This window comes from Anabrus simplex, chromosome 9, assembly GCF_040414725.1.
Source record: "Anabrus simplex isolate iqAnaSimp1 chromosome 9, ASM4041472v1, whole genome shotgun sequence".
Lineage (NCBI taxonomy): Eukaryota > Metazoa > Arthropoda > Insecta > Orthoptera > Tettigoniidae > Anabrus > Anabrus simplex.
The window spans coordinates 43,284,119-43,293,306 of NC_090273.1; the positions used below are offsets into that span (position 1 = coordinate 43,284,119).

At 41.4% G+C, this 9,188-nt stretch overlaps 1 protein-coding gene across 1 annotated transcript in view; it reads right to left on the reverse strand.

Annotated features, from left to right (window-relative positions):
* The window catches only part of LOC136881319 (ATP-binding cassette sub-family G member 1), a 276,501-nt gene extending 273,625 nt beyond the window's left edge, over window positions 1-2,876 (reverse strand). The window contains exon 1 of the mRNA XM_067154132.2: window positions 2,726-2,876. The gene's annotated coding sequence lies outside the window, so the exon portion shown is untranslated. The remainder of the gene's footprint in view (window positions 1-2,725) is intronic.
* Between the last annotated feature and the right edge of the window lie 6,312 nt (window positions 2,877-9,188).

Here is a 9,188-nt window from a genome sequence, read left to right on the forward strand (position 1 = left end):
GCACTGAAAATATTATTATCAGTAACTGTTTTAAGTCCGCCCTAAATGCTAGTTCTTGACAGAGGCTGGAGTGTCGAAATTTTGTCGCGCGGGAGTTGTTTGATGTGCCGAAAGCCAACGACACGGAGTTGTCACCCGTAAGGGAACAGTTCTGCATTTTTGTTACGTACTATACTGTGCAGTGACAGAACAGATTGAACACACTGTGATAAAAGCGTACGAGTTTCGTCTGAGGGTTGTTGCATGACTCTGTGTTTTGGTTACTACACATTACAGGCTTTTTTAAGTCACGTGAAAGTATTTTCAAATAAACAAGAATGATTGAAGTAACAAACTTAATAAATCGCAATTAACCGGGCGAGTTGGCCGTGCAGTAAGGGGCGCGCAGCTGTGAGCTAGCATCCGGGAGATAGTGGGTTTGAGCCCCACTGTTGGCAGCCCTGAAGTTGGTTTTCCGTGGTTTCCTATTTTCGCACCAGGCAAATACTGGGGCTGTACCTTAATTGATGATGATGATGCTTGTTGTTTTAAGGGGCCTAACATCGAAGGTCATCGGCCCGTACCTTAATTAAGGCCACGGCCGATTCCTTCACACTCCTAGGCATTTCCTATTCCATCGTTGCAATAAGACCTATCTGTGTCGGTGCGACGTAGAGCAAGTTGCAAAAAAAAAAAAAAAAAAATCGCAATTACTTTATTACTCTGTAATGACCCACCGGAGACCACAGGTCCCTCATACCAATATACTCAGAAGGTATCCCTAAGCAACCACCAAAAGTTTGTTGGTGGAGTTCGGCTTCATCCTATACATAGCGTCGGGAAGGGGATCCAGTCGTAAAGCTAGGCCAAATCCACATGTTGTGCCGACCTCAAATAATATTGGGAAAAGGCTACGAAACGTATTATTAGTATCTCTATTGTAATACAAACGGTAATAGTGATAATAATAGACCAACGCATTACCAGGTACCAGGACTTGTACAATCGACGTAACAACAAAGGTCATCGTACAGGTTCACCACAGGCACGCTTATTCGACACCAGTAGTCTACGCACAATTTTGTCAAGGGTTCATTTCTAAGATTGTTTATACAAATACAATTTACCGGTGTTTTGATTATGTTCGCCGTACTGCTACTACTATGGGGTGAAAATGAAAACGTACAACCTGTTTTCCAGTCACTGACCGGTTCAGGGATGGAATGAATGAAGCTCCCATCTTGCGGAAAGGATAGGAATTGTGTCGGCTGCCGAAGCCTGTCGCACTCCTCTGGGGCAATTATTAATGACTGACAGATGAAATGAAATGATAGTCCGACTCGTTGGCGGAATGGTCAGCGTACTGGCCTTCGGTTTAGAGGGTCCCGGGTCGGGGATTTTAATCGCTTCTGATTAATTCTTCTGGCTCGGGGACTGGGTGTATGTGTCAGTTCCAATACTCCGCTCATCATATTCAGACAACATACCACACTGCCAATCACCACAGAAACACGCAATAGTGATTATATCCCTCCATATAGGGTTGGCGTCAGCAAGGTCATTCGGCCGTAGAACAGGGCCAAATTCACATGTGCGACGCAGTTCGCACCCGCGACCCCACAGGTGTGGAAAAGCGGTAGCAAAAGAAGATGAAACGAAATGATAGTGAAAGTGTTTTGTCCAGCACAAATATCACATGAACCGCGGCATCCAGTGGTGGGAGCCCGACGCGCTGCCGTCTGGGCCACGGAGGCTACTACTATGGGGTATTAAAGTTGTTTATTATTATTATTATTATTATTATTATTATTATTATTATTATTATTATTATTATTATTATATGCTTCTGTTGCTGAGACCTAGTGTTTACAGTGCACTGTGCCTTCTGGTATGGACTAAAAGAATTTTGTTACTTTCATGGACCTGTCTCTGTCTTATCCTTCGCTTTGACAATATGAAATGACTGAGGTATGAGCGATGTTGGTAATGCCATTCCGTATGCAGCCAGTCCCTGCTATGAATGGTGTGAAAATATTGCTCATAAGGTTGGTTGGTTCATGCAGTTCAGTGGCCTTGGCAGATTGCTATGTAATGGCAACTTCTACCTCTGTGAGGAAAGCAACGGGAAACTACCTCACTCCTCATTTCCATAGTACGCTTCTTCAGTGATGCCTATATCATCTATGACAGCTAATCGTGAAACTGTTGAGGATCCAACCAGCCTTCGGGCTGAGAACTGAACATACACACATTATTATTATCAACTATAATTTATTACGTCCTGTCTGTTACTTTGTATGTGAGAAACTAACAAAGAGATTCAATTAATTATTATTATTCATTGCTTTACGTTCAAAAGTTCAAGTGTTCAAGGGCGAAGGGTTAAATCTGTTAACTCCCGAATTCAAATGAAACTTACGTAAAATGCAGACCGACAGAAATTATTATAATGAAGTTTAGTAATAATAGTGAGAGGGAGAAGATATCAGAGGCGTAACTAAAACGGAACTGTCCTCTCCCTGCTTGACAACGTTCTATCTCTATAAATTGTGTTAATTTTAGGTTGTTTTACTTTATCGAGCAGTGGATTACATAGAAATGGAACTTTTCACGATTGCATGCCGGTAGAAGTAGCTGATGTAAAGTAAAAACACTTTCATCGTACCAGATAACAAAGGCGTCATCTATACTACCAACGAACAATAACACAACAGTGTGCAAACAGTGGTTATAAAGGACAACTTACTTTTGAAAGCAGAAATTGATCGTGAAGCTTCATTCAGATAGCTGAAGAGTACACGAAATTAGATATAATTTCGAATGATAAATACGGCAGGATTCAAAACACTGGCGTAATCTTGAATTCAACACATGCACATCAACCCTTCACAAACAAAACACATGACTGACAGAATGCACCATTCCGCTCGCCAATCGGCACTGGCGGACGAGTTCAAGCTTTTCTCGGTAGGGTGTGGTCTGACTGGGGCCTGCGCGCTTAGGGAGGGAGCTTAAAGCGGAACAGCCCTTATACATCTGCCGATGTCAGGCAAAGCTAGTACACTCATGTGCCGCACGACTTACAAGCAGTGATAGCTAGCGCCCAGATCCTTTACTTGTAGACAATTGAAAATGAAAAATGTTGGCGAATTGTGGTTCTGATATGGTTTCATTTTACATTATACTTAGTAATACTACATATCTTACACATTATGCGAAGAATGTAACTTTTTTTTACATATCTATATAAATAAAATCGTAACGACCGTGTGTCTCTACATTACCAATTTTGGCGAAATTTTCATTCAGTTATCCGTTTCAGTTGTAATAATGACCATCTGCATATTTTTTAACTTTGGTAGTAGCGTTGCAAAAAAGTTGCAAAGTTTGGGCTGAGAAGACTTGGGAGAAAGAAGACGAGCTGCTCGACTGAGTGGTATGTTCCGAGCTGTCAGTGGAGAGTTTGGCGTGGAATGACATTAGTAGACGAATAAGCTTGAGTGGTGTCTCAGGAAAGATCACAATATGAAGATAAAGTTGGAATTCAAGAAGACAATTTGGGGGCAAATAGGGATTGGAATAATTTACCAAGGGAGATGTTCAATAAATGGCCAAATTATTTACAATCATTTAAGAAAAGGCTAGGAAAAGAACAGATAAGGAATCTCCCACCTGGGCGACTGCCCTAAATGCAGATCGGTAGTGATTGATAGATGAATTGATTGACTAAGGATTGGCGTTAGTGAAGGCATTATCGATCGTAAAACTAACTAAAGCCTGGATTCAATTCCAACCCTCTCCGCAGAGTTCATATGAAGAGAGGTGTTGGTGACGATTCGTCCGTCGGACGGCGACGTTAAGCCTTGATCAGACCGCTTGGTGCTTTTCGACAGGAGTAAGCTACGTGCCGGCGCAGGGTTTCACCCCGTCGCTTTCTACTCTCATATATCACGTCATTCATTTCATCACATCAACTCGTCTGTTGAGGTTGCCACCAGGAAGGGCATTCGGTCGCAAAAACTCGCTACGAACATTGATCTCAATATTCATACCCGACCACGTCGAGAAACGGGACAAGGGTTCGACATACTCTCCGTGGTTTACAGTGCATAACATTATTTTTATACATCTGAAGTGTTATCATCATCCCCTTAATTGATTATTTAATAATTAACTATACTGAATGTCATAATTAGAAAACAGTAAGAGTAAACTTTGTACATTATCTAAAGCAGGGGTTTCCAATTTGTAAGGGCTCGATTGAGGGCCGCACTTTAATAATGGGCCAATTTTTGTAAAATTCCGCAAATAGAACATAGGTACCAGTATGAAATATAATGCATAGTTCAATTGAAATTAAGGTTTAATAATTGTAATTGGTTAAAACGCTACTTTACAATTGCATAGAGAGTGAAATTAAAAATTAAAAATTAAAAATTAAAAATGCTCACTATTATATCCAGGACAATTTAATTTGAAGGTCATTCAGTTTATTTGAATGAATATTTACCAAATGACCAAAAGTAAAATAAAATGCCGAAAGAGAAACTGAAATGAATAACCTAGTCAAAACAAAACATAATGAAGAACAAATTAGTGCGAGTAGTGTGAAGGGCACAATGATATACAGTAGCAAGAGCCTAAAATCCCAGCAATGTAGGCCTACTCCAGTAGTACTTCGCTGATTTTTTTCTGAGTGTGCAGGACTGTGCCAATGAGAGAAGAATGTGAAACCGCTTCTTGCACCAATTAAAGTATATCTTGGTATTTCTTGCATGCTACATTTGCATAGAATGTCCACAGTGAGGTTGACATGGAGTTCAAGAATTGGTATGGATCCCATAGCCATTTTTGTAATGGTTAAGACCTATCACTGTCATTTATGAGGGCTCATTTTAATTCGTTTTAATAGGAAATAATCTATTCCGCCCAAGTGATTACTTTAAAATAGGAAATAATATTAAACAATGAATTAGTTCTGACTTGCGTCTATAAATGGACAAAAATTAATGCATTTTTGAACGATCTATGATTTTTTTAAATGTAAATTTTCTTCATATTTCTTAAAAGCTCTTGCGGGCCGCTATTTGGGAACCCCTGATCTAAAGCAACAACGATAACTTTGTCCTAAAACATGGAGTATATAAAACAATTTTATTTACTGCGTTTTTTTCATGCAGGATTCAGATCGATCTGAGTACACTTCCCGTATTGAAAACGCCATGTAAACGGGGACTCAGTTCGGATTGAGTCTCAAGGTCGATACGGTAAAATCTGGGATCGTATCGTACTCAGTTCGAATTGAGTTCCATGTAAACGCGGATCGTACTGAGATCGTATTGAAAACGAATGCGCACACACTCCATGTTTGTTCTGACAAAATCGTCATCATTAAAGTTCTGTCGAAATGACAAATATAATAAGCCAGTAAATATATTATCTGTATAAATGATCAGCAACTGCATTCATATTTATAAGACGGCCAGCCCTGGCGATTAAGGAAATCACAATGACCTTCTGTTGGGGGTAAAATTGGAATGTGCGTTCTATATATTGCACCAATTACATTTGGAATACCACACATACTTTTAAAACTGAAAGTTATCTCCTAGGCATCTACTTTATTTGGCGTTTTTAAATTCTAAGAGGTGATATCGATTTCACAACAATTCTGCATCGTCTGTATACGTCGATGTTGCCTGGCGGATTCAATACGATACTCAAATATCACATGTAAACGGGGATCGTATTCAGTACGGTAAGTGTACTCAAATCGATCTCAATCCCCAAGTAAACGTACTAATTGTCTCACATCATAACCATATTCATAATAATAGGAATGCATGAACATTTTTGCGAACTGACTGCAATAATACTACACCATATTTTATTAAGATTACATATTTCACTAATATTACAACATTTTTATGCACATACTTCGCACTTTAATATTAAATATAAAAACCGGGCCCTAGTGTAGCTTCAGCTACTTCAGAACTTGAGTGGGCACAAGATCGTTCGTCTTGGCGGGCGAGTTTCTTACGGAAGTAGCGATTATCCCGACACAACATATCTAAGCATCTTTTCCTTTTACCTATGATTATTAAATTCCCAAAATAAAAGCACTGAATCGTTACTAAATAAAATATCTTCCATTGTTAATAGTAGATAAAAACCAGTAAATGAGCTATTGTGATGCCAGGAAAGTGAGAAGAGTACTGAGAGAAAGGGCATTCAGTGAGTGGAGTAACTTGCAGCAGAAAGGAAGAGGTGTATGTTTATACAATGAATATACTCCTGCCAACTCCTGGATTCGAGACTGTTGTAACCAAGGTTGAAGTTTACAGAACACAACTTTTATTGCTTCACTTTTATGATATTTACACAAATAACTGAAATTTATTTTGAAGCAAAAAGGAATATTGAATCTTGAGAAAAGTCTGTCTTTATACAATATGTACAGGTTTACAGTCTTTATATACACTTCTATCTTGAAAAGATAGTCTTTGTGAATTGACACGTTGATAGTCGAGAACTATCTGGCACACTAACATAAATGTCTTTGAGAGTCCTTGTTTGTTGAAGTGTCTGAATTCCTAAAAAGCAAGTTCAATTGATTGAAGAAATTCCACCTAGCGAAACTAAGGGAGCTTGCGTAAATTAGGGAATGAAAATGGCTTGTGAAAGAATTACGGAACATAGGCAGTGGAAACAGGTAAGGGAGCGGTGACCAGAGGTGAAACCTCGTGCTGCCAGAAATTCAGTCCACCTGGTCGAAGCACATTTTCAAGAGGAGTAGCCTCCGTGCTCGACGTAGGGTGTATTCTGGAGCTGGACACCGGGGCAAGTGGGCAAGTGAGCAGGCAGGGAGCTCCTATTTATAGTACACTCGATGGTCAGGCACGCGCACTGAGGGCTGCGCGTCGAAGCTAGCAGAATGATACACAGGCGCGCGTGCAGCTGGCCGGTGGAGCGAGAAAGGGAGCGCCGGACATACAACACCCTCCCCTCCTAAATACGCCGGTACGGCGTGAAACGGCGGCGGCGCTGGCGGCGACTGCGATGCTGGGGCGGAGCTGCTGCTATCTCTGTTGTATTGTCCGGAGCTGGAACTGGGCGGAGTGGCGCTGTCTCGTCCTGAAAGGAACCCATTGTTATTAAATGATCTAAAGCGCGTTCAGCAATAGATTTATCAGGTTTAGCAATAGCATCAATAGCTGGACAGGGGCGGTAGCGCAGACGTATCTGATCTTGATGGCGGCAGATACGTTTCTCCGTAGTCTGTATCTCGTATAGACGATGACCCAAAGATCTGCAGATGACTCCAGGTATCCAGAGTGGGTTGGATTTGAATGTCCTGGTGTAGACCTTGTCGTTGAGGGAGAACTTCGTTGGTGAGGTCTTATGCTGGGTCGGAAGAGGCTGTAACAGAGAAAGTAAAGTTCTGTGAGGTCGTCCATGGAGCTTCTGTGCAGGAGTGATATTATCAGCGCCTGGTAGAGTTCTGTAGTTGTTTAAGAGTTGGAGCAAGGCTTGGTCTTTAGTTAAGCCTGAAGAGACAGCTTTCTTCATACTTCTTTTAAATGTCTGTACGAAGCGTTCAGCTTCACCATTAGATTGAGGGTGAAAAGGTGGTGCTAGGATATGACGAATGCCATTATGTGTACAAAAGTTCTGAAAAGCAGTAGCTGTAAATTGAGGTCCGTTGTCTGAAATGAGTACTTGTGGTAAACCTTCTGTAGTAAAGATTTTCTGGAGAGCACGAATGGTAGCTTCGGTTGTAGTAGTCGAATGCATATCCACGACATATGGAAAGTTTGACAGTGAATCGATGACTATTAACCACATGGAATTGAGGAAAGGACCTGCGAAATCGATGTGAACTCGTTCCCATGGAGTAGTAGCAGGAGGCCATGAAGCAAGATCAGAAGACGGGGCGTTCTGATTCGTTTGACATTGCTCACAATGACGTATTAGCTTTTCGATGGCGGTATCAATACCGGGCCAGTAGCAGTGTTGACGGGCGAGTTGCTTTGTTCTGGAGATACCCCAATGGCTTTGGTGTAATAATTCGAGAACTTGTTTTTGTAGGCTAAGTGGGATAACCACTCGGAAGATGGTGCCTGATTCTAGTAATACAACTCCGGCACGAGTCGTGAGACGATGCTGCATACGATGATAAGGTGCCAGGTGGGCAGGAAGTGTGCTCTGAAGAGGCCAACCGTTGCGGATGTAAGTACGTACAGTAGCAAGTGTACTGTCCTTATCCGTAGCTTTAGCTATGCAGGTAGCATCAATAGGAAAACTGGATACAGTATCTTCAAGTTCTATGTCCAACTGAAGACATTCAGATTCTTGAGAATCAAAGGCAGTATCAGGACCAACGGGTAAGCGGGAGAGGGCATCAGCATTACAATGCTGGGATGTGGCTCGATATACAATCTGATAGGAATAATCAGAAAGGAACATGGACCATCTTTGAAGCTTTCTGAGGGAATTCTCTGGGATCTTATTACCAGGATGGAATAAGTGTACGAGAGGCTTATGATCGGTAATGATCAGGAAATGGTTGCCATAGAGATATTCATTGAAACGGCGAATACCAAAGATGATGGCTAAAGCTTCTTTCTCTATCTGGGAGTATCGACGTTGATGGTCATTAAGTGTTTTCGAAGCGAAGGCGATGGGGCGTTCTTGTCCATGACGATCTTTCTGGGAGAGAACGGCACCGACACCGTAGTCTGAAGCGTCAGTAGCTAGCGTGATGATCTTGTCGGGCTGAAAATGAGTGAGTTGTATAGCTTGAATTAAGGCGTTGTTGATTGTTTTCCATGCCTGTTGGCATTGCGGAGTCCACTGAAACTTAACACCTTTTTTACGTAGAGCGTTTAATGGAGCTGCCACTGTAGCGAAGCGTGGAATGAACTTATTATAATAGTTCGCTTTGCCTATGAAGGACTGAAGCTGCTTGAGGTTCTGAGGTGCTGGCATGTTTACTATCGCTGAGACATTCTGTGTACTAGGACGAATTCCATTCTTATCAAGTATATGTCCGAGGTAGTGAACTTGAGGTTGAAAGAAGGTACATTTAGCGAGATTCGCTCGTAGGCCATTGTCTTTCAATTTCTGGAGAAGGAGGCGTAGATTGGTTAGATGTTCCTGATGATCTTTTCCAGTAACAATAATATCATCCAGGTAGTTAGCACAAC